The 16878-nt window shown below is 35.7% G+C and overlaps 1 protein-coding gene across 2 annotated transcripts in view; it reads right to left on the bottom strand.

Moving 5' to 3' along the window:
- ADAMTS20 (ADAM metallopeptidase with thrombospondin type 1 motif 20) overlaps positions 1-16878 on the bottom strand; it is a 95298-nt gene that overhangs the window by 14784 nt on the left and 63636 nt on the right. The window lies entirely within an intron of this gene.

The raw sequence follows: 16878 nt of genomic DNA, 5'->3' as shown, positions 1-16878 counted from the left end.
ACCTTGGTAGTATGCCCTAGCTGTGACTAGAGTGTGTCTGACAGACCAGACTCTTCCGGAGAAATGGCCATTCCTCTGCTAAACTGCTGGACTGCTGTCAGACTTTAGTGAGGCTTGATTTTAATTTTTCACATCAGGGCTGTCCTATGCACCTGCACTACCTGCACCTGCTTGCTTTCAGTATAAAACCTGGTCAATATTTGCCTGAGAACAATAGCTGAGTGACAGTTTTAAAAATATAGAACAAGCACCTAGAATAAATTAAACGGCAAGGAAAGAAATATTTTTCACAATAACAACAGTTTGCTAAACAGAATGTCAGTTGACTCAGTTGTCCTCAATACTGCAGTGATTCCTATGTGTCCTTAAACATTTCTATGTGTTATCTTAAAGGTTTAATTAAAACTGCCACTCTGTTTAAAATTAAATCTTTGCACAATAAAGCAATACATTTATCACACAATGCAATAGGTAGCACGTTTCTCTTATGCAACTGTATTTATAAAAAGATAAGAGCACTGATTTGGCCACAATTTGCCTTTTACATGTCTGCTCTAAAATCTCAGTAAATAAGAATGTTTGTTTCTACATTAAATCATTTTGCTCTCCACAAAACCTTTCAATTTATCTTTTTAAAATACTGTTCATGTAGTTTTACAATTTATGTTTTATTAATTTGGAAATGTCTTTAAACTAGGTAGATAACCAAATTACCTGAAATTTTAATACTGTAGGTCAGAAAACTTAAAACTCTGCAAACCATATCATTATAAAAGCCTCTCAGAAAACTCAGATCTGAATTAAAAGGATTTATTTATCAAAGCAAGTAAGATAACTTGTATGCATGAAAACCAAAATACTATTGTCATCTGATAATTTACTCTCCCTTAAAGTTTTTTTTCAGGAATTTCAAACATAAACTGTAGACATAAACTCTAAAGATTCTTCCTTTTAATTCTTTAGTAGGAAGTGAAGTGCAGCACAGAGTTACTTAACCTTCGCCTATGACGTGTTAGGAAAATACTACATGTCCCTCCTTCCTCAATGGCTTTTCCCTCTGCAGAATAAATCAGGCTCCAGAGAGCTCCCTTGAGAGGCCTTATAGCCCTCGTGGGGACATCACTCCAGGCTGAGAGCTGCAACCAAAGAAGCTGTCCCAAGAAGTTCTCACTTTAGGAGCTGAGACTACCACAGCACAGAATTATCTCCCAGCACAGCATAATCTCACTCTTTAATTTCTCATTGCACTCAACATTAAGTACTAAGACAATACTTTTCAGTAGATAAACATGTTTGTTTATATACCTTGTGCAGATATCTTATATTCAACAAAAAATTACATTTATTGTACAGGGCTAATGGCTGCTAACAGCAATAGACTATACAAAGAAATCTCTTATCCTGCATCTCAATCTTAGAAAGATCTTCCCATATCTCTTTCCACTAGATATAACATTACATGTTTACTTCTACACAGGTTAAAACTGGATCTCAATTTTTTCAGTTGGGTTGTTTTTCCCTTCATTGGTGCAAATTCAACCGAGTTATCTCTGTTATATTTAAATGGACTAATTTCATCTTTATAATTTGTGCTATTCCTTCTTCTAAAGAAAGAAACCAAAGGTTTGTGTGTTAAGTTAGTTTATTTAAGATAATGTTAGCAGTTCCAGAGCAATGCCTGCTTCTCTTTCATAAAGATGTTCTACTAAATTTTGTAATTACAATAGAATTATAGAGGAATTAAGATAATCCACATTTGGCTTTAATTCTATTAGATTGGAACCTGAAGAGGGAGTTCAGAAAGGAAAATGCCAGTTTAGATGTTAAAAATAACAGAAGATTTATGAACAGTTATGTAAAATATTTCACCCAAATACTGTTCAGCTCTGATGACTAAAGCTAGCTGAAATCTAGTTATCTTAATGTAAAATGCTGGAACACAAATGGAAGATACCTAAAATCTGTAGGTAGAAAATATTTTCAATTATTTTAAAAAATGTTTGTATTTAAAAAAAATTAAATCAATTATAAGGAATATAGTTTATCTTTCCAGTAATATAATTTTGTATAAGTCATCTGATTTATTTTTTTTCTTTGCTGTAAGAGACAGTAAGTTACAGGACATTGACAAATCATACCATGAAAATATTCACATTTAAATATCTTTTTCAAGGGAGTTTTTTCACTCTATGTTAATTTAATGTTATGTTAAAAACTTAAAAAGACACGTTCAAGAGGTTGGGATTATATAAAAAAATCTTAAATGCATCAAATCCTTAAAAATTGTAAGTTTTCCAGAAATACAGAGGCAACAGATTTGCTATCTTATTCTTTCACATATTCATCAAGATACAGATCTGATTTTCTGTTTCCATACATCCAAACCTCCTGTTGAATAGATCTTGCACTGAAAAAAAGGACCTTCACAGTGCAAGAGGTGATTCAACAGTATCCTAATATTTTGAGTTTCAAATTAAGAGCTTTTTAATTTTTTTTTTGTTGTTTTGTGTTTTAGTTGCATTTTTTAGCTTAATTCATGTAAGAACATTGTTGTTAAATTCATTATGTTAACATGTTGTTGCTCTGAAGGAATGAAAGCTCCTGATACTTTTAAAAGCTAAAAGACACCCCCAGACATTAAGCATTTGTAAACTTCTGCTTACATACAATTGCCAAAACTTAAAACCAAATAAAAGACCAAACTAGGATGTGCCTCCAAGCAGTTTTGCTAGAACCAAGTGCTTGGGGTACTTCAACTCCTGGAATTTCATGGAGCAGCTCCTACCTGCTTCAGCATGGTTCTACAGGGCCAGATTCTTACAGCTGCTGCAGTGACTGTCTCCCACCAACAGCAGCATGAGGAACAGAAACCTAATTATCTCTAAGGACCAGATCCTTTACGATTTCAATTAGACCTTGATAAAATTTAGGCAACTAACTCAAGGATTGTTATTCTTAAAGCCTTGCATACGTATCAGTCACAGAAGCACCTAGGTTGCCCTGAGCCACAGTCAAGGACCTTAAAAATCTTCACTACTGAACAGTCTAATTCTACAGGCATGTACAATCTTTTTAACAGACTACCAGCTCATTGCTTTACATGCCCATAAGGATCACCAACATTCTGAAAAGAGATTTTCCTCTATTTCTACTAACAAGTTGAAAAAAGAAAGCAATTGCTCTGAGTGTATACTGAGCACACAGCAGCTGAATGAGGCACATTACAAAACACAGCGATAAGTGATATTTAGTGCAATTAAAGAAAGAAAAATTCTCCTAATTTTTTTTTTTTTAACACATGAAAAAGCTAATACACTTGCTCTGGATGTAGCAGATCCAGGATCGTCAATGGAAAGTTCAAGAGGATATGTTAGTCTGTATTTACAGTATTCTCCTGAAATTGGGCATATTCTGGCTTCATTCCTTAGATAAACTATAAAAAAAAAAATTCTTAAAAGGATCGTTTCCTCCCCAAGTGCCTTGGCATCAGATGCAGGCAGGTGCAGCTGTGTTCTTTACTGGATAGTGACTCACCTTTAGCAAGAGAAATAAAGACTATTCCTGTCCCATACAGCTTCTCATGGGAGGCTCCTGACAAGTAGGCATTGCCTACCCTCCATTACAGAGAATGAATAGCAAAGATAGCAAACCAAGTCACTCAAATGCTGAATCAAAAGCTTTAATCAATATAATAAAGTGGGGATGACTCAACATTTCTGTAAGGGCAGAGCATAGATCCTGCTCAGTCCTCAGAATGAAAATATAGAATCCACAGAAGATCCCTGAGTGGGACTCCCAAGTCTAAAGGTCTCTACGCTTACAAGGAGATGTTTTGCCCACCTCTATCCCCACTGTCAGTATTTTCTTTAGATAGCTGCATACTGAATGTCGACCTAAGACACCTGCCTGACCAGCTTCCCCTCAGCTCTGTAACATCAGTAAGAAGTGTCGAATTCTCACTGGTACAGGAGTAAAGCCTCGTTCTGTGCTCTGGAAGCCACTTTTAATGCATCCAGCCTATAGAACATTTCTTACAAGGCTGAACTTTGCCCTTCATAAGCTTGTGTTTCTTCTTGAAGCTCCCAACGTGTTATTATGCGGTCTGTGTGGAAAGACTGGGGAAAGCACAACTGCACGTAACTATGGTCAAGAATAGCGTAGTCTTTACTGCTCAATTTTTCTGTAATGTGGTTCCACTTGTATGACATTCCACACAATTGGAGGTTTATGGAGAGTACAATTTTTCATATATTTTTTGCACATGTAGGGGAAAAAAAATCCATAAAATCTTTAAATCTCACAAGAAATTTCAACATTTCTTTAAAAGTTGCAAATTGAAAAAAACCCATCCTGTAACCATTTTACACAGAAATTCTAGCACTGTATCAATATTGGCAAACGTCATATTTCCCATATGTCATGTTCTTTTAAATACATAAATCTGCAGTAAAAGCTGGCCTTCATTACCATTGTTCAAAGTCATTCCATAACACTGGTAACTAGGATTCATCTGTTTGTGTTTTCTTCATAGCAATAAAGTTCTGTGAGGATCAACCTGACAGAACTCCTGGTGCTTTCTGTGGCACAGATGGACTCTCATACAGGCATGCCATCATCAATTCCTACAAAATTGAGGGTCTTTCTGCAGCAGACACACTAAAAGCTTTTTGATTCTTTTGCTATTACTATTTAATTGAAAAATTAAAGACCTTGTATTGTTTGGTGGATTGAACTCCAAGAGTTTGGATGCATACCAAATTTCCTTAACCTTTTCTTTAAAGGAAGTGTTTTTAGCTGGTGGCTCAGTGGGCTTTTGGATACTGAAAAAAAAGGCCAGTAAATGCAAAGCATGCAACAGTTTCTCTTTATATTCATATTAGATAGATAAAGACTTAAAATATAAATGAGTGACTAGAAGCAGTACTGTAACTTTACTGGGTTTGGCTGGGATAGAGTTAATTTTCTTCACAGTAGCTACTGTAGGGTAAGCTTTTGGATTTGTGATTAAAATAGTGTTGAAAACACATGGATATTTTAGTTATTGCTGAACAGTACTCACACAGCATCAAGGCCAGTGAGGAGGCTGGGGCTGAACAAGTGGTTTGGAGGGGACACATCTGGGACAGCCAACCCCAAGGCTTATCTCAGAACAAGTGATGTTGCCATCAGCACTAAAAACTGTGGGAAACAAGTAGGAAGAAGGGGCATGTGGAGTGATGCATTTGTGTTCCCAAGCAAATATCACATGTGATCCTCTGCTTTCCTGGGGATGGCTGAACACCTGCCTGTCTATGGGAAGTGGTGAATGAATTCCTTGTTTTGCTTTGCTTGTTGATGCAGCTTTTGCTTTACCTATGAAAAATACTTTTTCTTAACCCATGAGTTTTCTCACTTTTACCCTTTCAATTCTCTTCCCCATCCCATCAGGGGGAGGGAGAGAATGACTATGAGGGGTTCAACTGTCTACTGGGGTGCAGCTACAACAGTAGAAATGAAAAAGCATAAAATATATTCCAAATGTTTAAAGGTATTTTCTTCCTCTCTGTCTTTTTTGATTATAACTGTGACTGGACATGAAGATCAGTTTAAAACCTACAGGATTAAACATGGTAGTTGCTTGAGTTGTCTGACAAACTGCATTTTGATGATCCCCAGTTGTCCCAAAAGTCTGTTTGGACTCTTGTAAAACTATTCTTCTAGTACACTGGGATCACTACTACACAAGACACTAATAAAATAAAATGTTGAGCATTGCTTAGTTGAGAGTTACTTTTAACTTTTCATTTGCTTTATTAGAAGTAGTTCTTCTTGTGCCTGCCTCCTCTGCTAGCTGCATTTCCCCAGGGTTTATTGTGATGCTTGAGCACAAGACACACATTTTTTAGCTAAAAGCATTCAAAAAGTTCTTCTTTCCTTTAAGTATGTTGACTACTATGAAGAAACAACACAGACTCTGTAATTAGGTCCTACTGAATTCTTTGATTCTGAGTTAGCAATTCTTCACTAAAGCAAGTATAAACACTTGTGCCATTAGCTCAAGCACTCAGAAAAGACCTGCTTACAAAGGACCAAACATTCCATCCTCCTGAGAAGGAGCAGATTGAACTCCAACTGTTACATCCAAATTATATGTCAACTATGGAAGTTACACTGAAGATGCTTTTGTTTTCTCATTTGAGTACAGCTTGATTTCAAAACTTTAATGTTAATGATGCTCAGAAAATGTTTTGATTTGATGAATCCTCCTTTCATCTGCAGTCTGCAAGTCTGCTTTGCCACTTTTCTGAATGTGCTTTTGCAGCTATAGCAATGGAAAGGAGGAAGGCTAGGCCAAGTAGGACTTAAAGACTTCATCCAATCCATCATGCTGCTTAAGAGTTTGAATCAGCTGTATCTGGATCATTCCTGACAGCAGTTTGTCAGTCTTGTCTTCAATGACAGGGGTGCTAAAGCCTCCCTTGCTGTATTTTTCCACTGTATAACCATCCTTACAGTTAGAAAAAGTACTTTATGATTTAACGATAGTCTCTCTTACCATTAAAGAGACTACCCTTAGCAGACTTAGAAACACTCACCTCTTTATAACCACTGATTATGTGTTGCAAGAATACCCCATTCAGTCCGTTCTTCCACAGTCTCAGTCTTGAGAAACACAAGCTACCCCAGCCTTTCCTCCAAGTCTCTTACCATTTAAGTGGCTGTCCTCCATACTCTCCAAATCTCTGTGTGGCTTTTTACGAAGAGTTATCCAAGACTGTATGCTGTATATCAACTAAAGCACTAGAATTAAAATACGCTATGACAAAAAGCATATACCCAAAAAGCATATACCCAGTATTATTCTCCTTCATTCCAGTTCTTTGTGGCCCTCTCACTTTGCAGAGTTCTAGATGGCATTTGGAAGATAAGATCTAGAGTGAAAAGTTTCTGCAGTAATATTTTCAATCCCACAGCTAATGTCATGTGATCTTTGATGAAAATGCATAATAAACACACTTCCCTCTTGTAAGTACGAATCGTATTCCCACGAGGGCTGCAATACTTCAAGACTACGCTCTGATCCAGTCACTCCTACCACACAATTTGACTGGATTTCTAAGCTCAGTAACATAATTTTTTCTGTTTAAATCAAAAAAGACTATATTTCTAAATTGAATTTGACCACTTGTATATCAAAATGCGAAAGGTGAGAAACCAGCACTGAAACCTGAAAACACTTTGCGAAGTTCAGTCCCACAGCACAGATTCAGCTCCTGTGACACTGACAGATGGTCTTCTAAGGTCAGTAACACAGTAACACAAGGTAAATCTCCATATTCCTACTGCTGAACTTGTCAAAAACTTTTGCAAAGCATGCCATGAGGTACTGTAGCGCATCTGAAAACCAAACCACACATCTCTTCAACACAGCAGCTCAGGAAGGACAGCCGTAACTGCTATTACTACCGTTCCATCACTGGAATGGAAGCCAGAGAACAAGTGTTCTCTGCCCCAAGTGTTATCATCAAATATTGTAATTTTTTAACTCAGCAACAAAAGAAGGCAGTAATCATTTTCTCTAGTCAGCCCAAGAGGGACTTTTTTTCTCCTTTTAGTCTAGCTACGTATTGTGGTTGTGTAACAGGCTGAGAAGCAGGCACACACCCACACTGGTTTCCAGGGCTTCCAGGTGCATGTTGTGGATGTTAACACCAGTACTCTCCAAACCAATGCCAGTGTGGGAGTAGGAGACTCTGGAGTGCACTGCAATACGACCTAACAGCCAGTCTGCATGTCACAGCTGAGAACAGAGACTGTAGTGACTGTTTGAGGTCATCTAACCTGTCCACCATCCCTAGCCATACCTCTTCTGTCAGGATTGAGTACCATACACTTCATTAAACAGCAGCTTTTTTTCAGACTGTTTTTAAGACAATTTTTGTTTCAACTTTCATCTGAAGGGTAACAAAAACCTCCTGAATAACTATTTTCCAAGCATGCTGAAGTGTATCTATTTAATAGTAGACATAAATGAGAAACTACGAACATATATATCTATATAAGCATGGAAAAAGTAGGAATGATGGAGGATAAAGAGGATTAAGGACAGATTTTAGGATTGATGTGGATAACCAGAAGGAAAAACTGCTATGAGAGGATATATCTGGCATCTAATAGGAATGTGCTACTGTATTCCTCTTAAAAATAAAGACATCCTGATTAAAACTAAGTCAGAACCATTAGCACATATATTGAAGGTAAAATGATTTCACGTCTGCAGAAGCCAAACTCTACTGATGATGCTACAGAGAAATTTTACAATATTTTAAAGTTGACACCACATGGTCTGAATTATTTTATCCACTGCAGCTAGCAGTAGCCTTAATGGGGGAAAACAGCAATCTGCCTGGATGGTAGATGAGCAACCATACTCTTTGCAGCTGTTGGAAAAATCAGAACCAGAACTCTCGAAATTTCACTTAATGATCATCCACAAAATTTCTTTTATTCATTCCAGTTAGATTTGTAAGTTGTTTTTTGGTCTGCCTCTCTGACATCTCAAAGCACTGTCCATTACCTTGAGTTCAGCACAAATGAAACAGATGATGAGGTCCTTATATGAAAGCCCTATCACATCTTTCCCCCTAAGGAGGAACACCACTATTCTGCCCACCACTGCCTAAAGCCCGACATACTTCTTGATGCCAACAATAGAGCATTTGAAGAATAGACTGTTACCATACTCAGCTCCCCACCTACTGTGATACTCAGAGGCTTCACTGTGCCATGTATTCCCACTCTGTCTACATATATCTCATAAATGAGACTAAGCTTTTCCAGCCAGCAACCTTCTCTTTGTTTTACCTACATGATACACATAACACAATTAGACCTTCAAACAAGCTTTCAGCTATTACAATAACACAAGAAAAATGGATTATGGAGATATATGTCTGGGTGTGGATTTAAAACTAATAACCATAATTATGAGTTAATGATTAATACATTCTCAATAATAATGACATATCATACTTGGTATCTCATTTAACTCTTCCTTTATATGTTCCATTTCATCTCTCAAATACAGTAAAAATTTAATTGTATAGTTATTCTTCCTGCCTTACTTGCTCTTAATTTGAATCCACTCTGCCTGGTTACCACCTGAGCACCAGGAAACCAGCAGGTATTTCTGCCTCCTTTCAGCAGCCATTTGGCAGGCTCAGCTACTTTCTGTGCATGTCTTAAATGCCACTGAAGGGTCTGTATGTACCTCTGGTAGGAACTCCACCATCAGCCATTATTCAAGCAACATTATCACTGTCATTCATGACAGTATATATTAAAATGATGAAAAGTATGATCAGATTATTAATTGCTGAGAGGGACGGAACAGATAAAATGCATTACTCAGCCAGCATTCCTGCAGCACATCTGGTACATGTACCTAACTTTATCATCTGACAGTTGAATGATACATACAACAGGCTGAGGCAAATCACAATTAAAAATACAGAAACATTAGTAAATTAAAAAAAAAACCAACAAAGAAACAACATCCCCAACAAACAATTCTGCCTTACCTTTCCTTCTAAAATCAGTGGCAATTGGGAAAAGAGCTAGACACTCACTAGCTCTTTCTGCTAATCTAATCTACAAGTGAAAATTTGTGTCCCATTTACAAAATTGAAAAGCAGTCCTGCTCTTTGCCTTCGATATGTTCTGTAAGAGCTTCATACAGGCACTTTCACCATTACAGCATTGCAGACGTCAAATTGCTGACTTCTCCAGACTTCAGCAAGTCTGACCTTTCTTTACCCACAGTCATGTAACACTAGTAATACATTTAAGTGATTACATGAAGGCAGCAGGACTGAAGACAGTGAGTAAAGTGCAAGCATCACCAAAGAAGGGTGGCAGAAACAGAGCTAGAAAATCCACTGTGAGCAAAAGAAACATGGGGTTTTCCTCCCTGTTTCTAATAAATGGGTATATTTCCGGACACACTTTCCAAATAGAGAACAACAGGTGTATCTGTGTCCATCCGGCAGTTGTGTTCACAAACCCGAACGAAAACCCAAAGTGAATCCATTTGTTGCTTCCAAAAACTGGACACAGTTTAACAGACTGTATCACGGGGAGGTTAGACTCCTGCCTCCTGTGAAGCTGGGGAAAACTGAACAAATGCACAGGAATGACACAATCTGCACTCACTGAAAAGTAATTTTGGCCCCTTGAGAGGAACATTTTGTTCATAGGTCTTCATAATGCAAGTTGGACCACATTTTTAACATGATGGAGGATCTCTGCTATGGAAGTTACATTTGCACAAAGGGGTCGGACAGTAAAAAAGCATTAGTTTATAATATTTTCACAATTTAAAATTTCGTTTTATTATCTTTAGAGATAGGGTCTTTTCAATTAACCAGTTACAAAAGTAACTAGACATAATGCAGTCTTACAACAGTAGACAAATTAGTTTCATCCGAGTTTCCAAAAACCTAAATATGAGCAGAAGAAATCCCGGATGTCAGCAAGTGCAATCCCTGATTTATCATTTTTATTCATGTTAGCAACAGCAAAACAGTAGCTCAGAAATTAAAAGACTGACAAATACATGATCTCTTGTGTGTTTTTCTGCTCTATAAAAAGTATCACTTCATATCACTTCACTTTTTTCATTTTATTAAAATCTAAGATTTTGTATTTGAACTTTAAAAACTGAAAAGTCAAAGCAATATATACTGGAACAATATAGCATTGTCAGAATTTTTTCAAACTTTTTTAGACGTATAAAAATATAACTCTTTCTATGTCACTAAACTAAATATCACCTAAAGAATTATGCCCTCCTCTCAAATTTATATTAAATATTATTTTGGCATGAAAATATATTTTAGATGAGAAATGAAACATTTTACCTACCTTCATGTGTTGAAATCCAATTTGCTTTTAACCTAAGCCACTCTTCTGTATATTTTCAATTTACTAACAATCAAGGTTTCCAACATGATGTTTCATGTGCAAAATATGAGCACGCATGAAAGCTTCCAAATGATTGATTCAGTGGGAAATCTAAGTGCCCAATCCTGCTCTCACTGAAGTGAAAGGGCCAGGTAGATACATGCTAGAACATATACTGATATGAATATCAGGTTGTTTTAGTGGAGTCACCAGTCTCCCACACTTACTGGTTTTCAAAGTAAGGACTAGGAACTCCTGCAACACAGAACTAGGGAACATATTGTTCATTTTCCAATCCATGCCAGGTAATAAAAATATTTGTGTACTGACCCTCATAAATGCTTGGAAATGCTTATACTTTCATATGTTTGACAACTTCTAAATGTGGGTCTCAAAAACACTTTGAACCAACATTTATGAGTTCTGACTGTGGTTTCTGAAACTGCCACATCTCACAATGATTTTCACACTGATCTGACCACCTAGAACACTTCAGCTTTTCTGAAAGTTCTAATAAATACATCAGTAACTTCATATTCCTTTCATTCTCATTAAATGGTTGTATGTATTTAGGCACAGCATTAAGGACCACCTGCTTCTTTTCCCCTTCCACGATATTCTGGTTGTTGGGGTTTTGTGGGGGTTTTAATTATTATTATTATTATTTTTGTTTTGACTATGTTACCCTCTACTTGTCCTCTTTCTAAAAGCATGGTCTGAAATTTCTGCAAACCTCTTCCTGTAAAAGTGTTTGGAGAATGTAAAAACCCATGTTACATCTTTGAGATTAAGAACTGAGTATTATGTTATGATCCTCAGTTTTCTATGTCTTTTGTCACTGACTAAGTGGGAGCAGGACTGGGCTGTAAAATTGAAGCTCCAGCAAAACTGAAGCTCCAGCAAAAAAATAAGCAGCTAGGATCTTTAAGCTTTGTCATCAAAGATCATGTGCCTACTATCTATTTCAGTAACAGTATTTTTTTTCTGTATAAGAGTTCTCCCCATGAAAATAATGTCACTAAAATATCATATGTAGTTAATTTCAACACAAAGGTTACTCTAGAGTAAAAAAACCCTCACTTTCAGAAAAGTGGTTAGTTCCTGTCCCACCCTTTTATTTATTTATTTAAACATTAACATTCCTTAATAAAGGGCACAATAAATATAACACAAAGCCACACAACATGCATGAAAAAGAAGGGTTAAAATGCAACTGTATTTCACAGACACAAGTCACAGTCATTAAATTATCACACATACATTATAAATTATTTATTATTTCAAGCTATACAGGCAACATAGCACCAAAAAGGAGAAATTTCCTTTAAACTTGATTAACATTACACAAATATTTGCTTTTGAATTTTGGAAACAAATATTTTCTTTCATTTTTATCAGAATGACCCTAAATGAAATGCACTATCCCAAGTCTGTTTTATGACATTATTTGGGCAGTGACATATGTCATCAGTTATCTCTGAAAAGGCCTCCCACTATCAATTTCCAAAGTTTTAAAAAATGAATAGCAGATGCTAACATTAAGATTTCAGGCCGTGGGATATTAATTTAATGTGCTGTATTGGCAGTGAGGTATTTTGAAGTTTGACATTAGGCAGCAGCAGAAGTAGAGGTAAAGACTGAAGCTGGTTTTGAAAACCAAGTTCACTGATTCTGAATTCCCTTTTAATATAAAAGATCATTTTTAAAGATATAAATACTTTTTACACATTAGAAAAAGTGAATGAAGGCACTTATCATACATAGAAAGATTTTTTGCATTACAATAAAAGCAAATGAATATTTTACTTATGCAAATTAGGGCTGTTTCTGCTCCTGCAGAAGTCAATGGGATGCCTGGCAGTAACAACACTGGAAGGATACTGGGACTATTTAAAAAAAAATAAATTCATATTCATTACAAGTAATAATAGATTTCTTCCACTACTGCAAAGACAGAATTACATCGAAATTATTCTGGAGCAAGTAAGTAGAAAATTGAAGAACTAGAGAAGCAGCCACTTTAAACACTTTAAAAAATATTACATTATGTGTCTGAAGTAACAGCAGTAACACTTAAAGATAACTTTGAAGATGATCCACTCTTTTTATGCCTATTTTCTCTGAATCACAGGTAATAATTATGAATTACATACAAATCCTAAGAGTGAGAAAAAGATTTAAAAGAATTTAAATCTATATTTTATGAACATTTCAGACAAACAAAATATAACTATCTTTTGTAAAGAGCTATATATTCTTTCTAAAGGAATGAGAAAGAATGAAAAGTAAACATAAATTTCAAGTTAAAATAATTCAGGTTAAAATGTTTATGATAAAATTTAGGTAGCTATCCACACTCATATAAGAATTAATGTCCAAAGGAAATACAAAGCTTTCAAGGTAACATGAACTGCTACTACCAACTGCCTAAGCAGAAACCTTGCTGTTTCGCTACCTGGACTTTCAAGGGTTTTTGTAAGCACTGAAAAACCACAGGGGGCCAAAAATAAAGTCAAGCTCCTAAACATATTCCCATATATGAATAGTTTATTCTATTCCCCCAGTGTAATACCTGCCCACATTCCCTAAGATTTTTAGAAAAATATATAAAAATTGAACGTACACAGCACAATAAAAGCAGATATATATCAGGAATTTTGAGAAAGTTACACTGTTTTCTATTGTGCAGGCAACAAACTAGGTGGCATAGAAAAAAAGAGACTAGTAAGGAAGATATGACCATTTAATCAAGAGATAAATACCAAAACCCTAAAGAAAACTAAGATAAAAAGGTGATGCTTCACTTAGCAGTCAAATACAATCCTTGACGTGAAGGTACCATAAAAAACCTCCACCAGGAAATGCATACGAGATGTGTAGAAGAGTTATCACTTGCTGAACAGCAGAGGGAAGAGTAAAACAAAAGGTATGTTCACATTACACATTTTGCCCAGGTACCAGGCAAGGGTTTGGGCACAAGAAATCTCCTAGCTTGCTACAAATTATATCAAATTATTTCCTAGCCAAGTACTACTAAAAATAATATTTTATTCTCTAGCATGCTATACTTGAAAGCTTTTCAAGACTATAACTATATATGCACTATATATCTGCAGATTTGTTGTGCCTAAACATAACCATTGATCCAACCAACATTTGATTTGATTGTATTCCCACATAACTTTTTGTCAGGTTACAGACAATTGTTTGGTTAAGAATACTAAAGCATGTGGATATAGGAAATACTGCTCAAAGGAAAAAAAGCTTAGTATTGAAAGTAACAAAGCATCATTCTTGAACTCAAGATAGATTATTCTACAACTCTTCTAGCACAAAATTGTTAAATCTACTAACTATGGTTGAGTTTAAAAACCTTATGGTGTCTTTGCAAATTTGTAATACTCTCTAATACTCTCTCTTTTCATGCTTTAAGTAAAACACAACTGGTTGTCGTTAAGTTCAGAAAACCAGAACTACTCTGATGAAAATTAATACAATAAACCAGAAGTCTTACTGCATGGACTAAACACAGAAATCCAACAATGCACTCTGGAAAGAAGGGATACAATAAAAATCTATATTAGAACAAAGTATTCTTAGCCAGCTGTCAGAATGCTATGCAATTTTTCTTAATGTGACATGTGTTTTCCATACTTTTTAGCTTGTACTTTCTTCATTCTTTCATGAAGTTTTGGAACATTGCCTCAATCCCTTCACCAACGAAATTAGAGTAGCGGTGGTGCATCTACATTAAAATAAACAGCTATATTTAGCTCAAGTATTATTTAACTCATAAATACATTACATTTATTTGTATATCAAAATATATACATCTGTATTGTCCTTTCTATATATGAAAAAAGAGCTGGTGTACTTAAGCACATAACAATTTGGCAATGAAATTGAAATCAAATGTTTCAAATTTTGAAACACTTGAATTTAGGAATGCTTGTATAATATTTATCAAGCTCAATTACATTAAAAATTGACACCAATATTCTTTAAAAAAAAAGGCAAAGTCCTTCAAGATGAATGGACTGGGTGCAAATCCACTCCATTTCCTCTGAATTTTGGTAAAAAGGCAATCAAGAAAACAAAAGAGGAAAATGAATGAACATGATTCAGTTCTTACTAAAGAAAATTCACTTAGAAACTTGAACAAAACTAAGGGGGCAAAAGACATAAGCCACATTCTAAAAAGATCATTGTCAGAGTCTCTCAATGACCATCAGATCAAATGAATTTAACTTACAGGCATAAGGATGTGTTTCCTAACCATCCTCCCTGTAAAACTTCAGAGAGTCTTTCTGATTTCAATATCATTATATGAAAATACTGGACTGAATTAAAGATTCACAGGTTACCAAAAAATCAAAGTTTCTGCATATGCATGGTATTTCTGATAAAGCTTCCTGGACTGGTATGAGCCTTCAGAGTTTGAGATTTACTTGACTCACATCCATTTGGACAAATGCAGAAACCAGCAAGAGAGGAGCACAGAGCCTTTAAGCTTGTGATGATCAGCTCCAGCAGCCACAGACAGACATTACAAAGTGTAACAGCCCATAGCTGCTAAACTGCAGAAAGCATCAGCCAAAATTCTGGCTTCAAATCATAAACAGAGCCTTCCTTGCAACTGCCCTATTGTGCATTTACAAGATATGTTTTATTTTAATTACACTGTGTAAAATTAATCAATAACTGAAAGAAATATACTTGGCTAAAAGTTTCCTATTCTCAAATATATAACAATAGCTATTGGAAGAAGTTAGATTCATAGAATCACTAAGGTTGGAAGACTTCCAAGATCATCTAGTCCAACCTCTGATCAATCACCACCTTGTCAACTAGACCTTGGCACTAAGTGTCATACTCAGTTATTTCTTGCTAGAATTCTTGGCTAGAAAGAAGCTAGAATGCCCCAATATCAAAGAAAACACAAAAGACTTTGCTAAACCAAAACAATCCTTCTGCATGGTGGATCAGGTTCTTGACTCAGGGTTCTGAATTAGTCTTAGCTAATTTGACCTTTTCTGAATCTATTTCTGCTGGTATCTAAAATACAACAGGAAACTATCTTGCTATGAAAAAGTTGGAATAATCCATGAGTGAAGCTTTTAGTTCAGACATGGTTTAGATAAAGCTACATCAGAATAAGGAAAAGTTTTAAGCAATTTTGATACACATTTCTGAACTGGCTGGGCCAGAGAAGAGCCCATATTCAAGCATGTCAAGGAGTTGCTCCAGGTAAAGCAATTAGTCAGAAATTCCCTTCTTTCTACTCACCTTCTCCATGTATTATCTTTGCCATGCATGTCAGAAGGAAAAGGTGGCAGAATCTATCACACAAAATTAAGCTACAAGTGGGAATTCTTGCATCTCAGTTTCTGCTTAAGTTTTAACATTGGAATCTCACTAGTATATACAAAAGTGCACTGCATTGCTGTCCTGACACATAAATATTACTCAATACCTTTATGAAAATATAAGCAGTGTTTTATCTGGTTCTTGCTGTCTTTATAGAGAAGGGGGTAAGCACAGATATGGCAGGCTTGAGGACTTCAGTCTCCAGCCATTAACGGTTTCCTATATTAGAGCATCTATTATGTCAAAAATGCATAAGATAGTCAGGGCCAACCTAACATATCACTAGTCAATCATGGCTAAAAAAAGCTGTTTGTGCTAGACTACAACAGTGCTCCTGCGACTAAAGCTTTTATTGTTCCTTTATAATAGTCATCCTCAATGAATATATTTTGCCCTGTTTAAACAGCAATAAAAAATAACTAAAGATTGTGTGTTGGCAGCATTCAGACTATCTAAAATGTGACAGCATATTCAATATGTGAGTCTGCTTTTATTTCCTGAATCTGCTACATTTGTTTCTGCACAACACCATGTGATAGTGTAATGAAATAAAATCTTTTACAGATTAAC

This window comes from Manacus candei, unplaced genomic scaffold (genome assembly GCF_025592945.1).
Source record: "Manacus candei isolate 608988 ecotype Guabito, Panama unplaced genomic scaffold, ASM2559294v1 h1tg000043l, whole genome shotgun sequence".
Classification (NCBI taxonomy): Eukaryota; Metazoa; Chordata; class Aves; order Passeriformes; family Pipridae; genus Manacus; species Manacus candei.
Note: the sequence above shows the minus strand (reverse complement) of the source record. Positions and strands in the feature narration are given on the sequence as shown.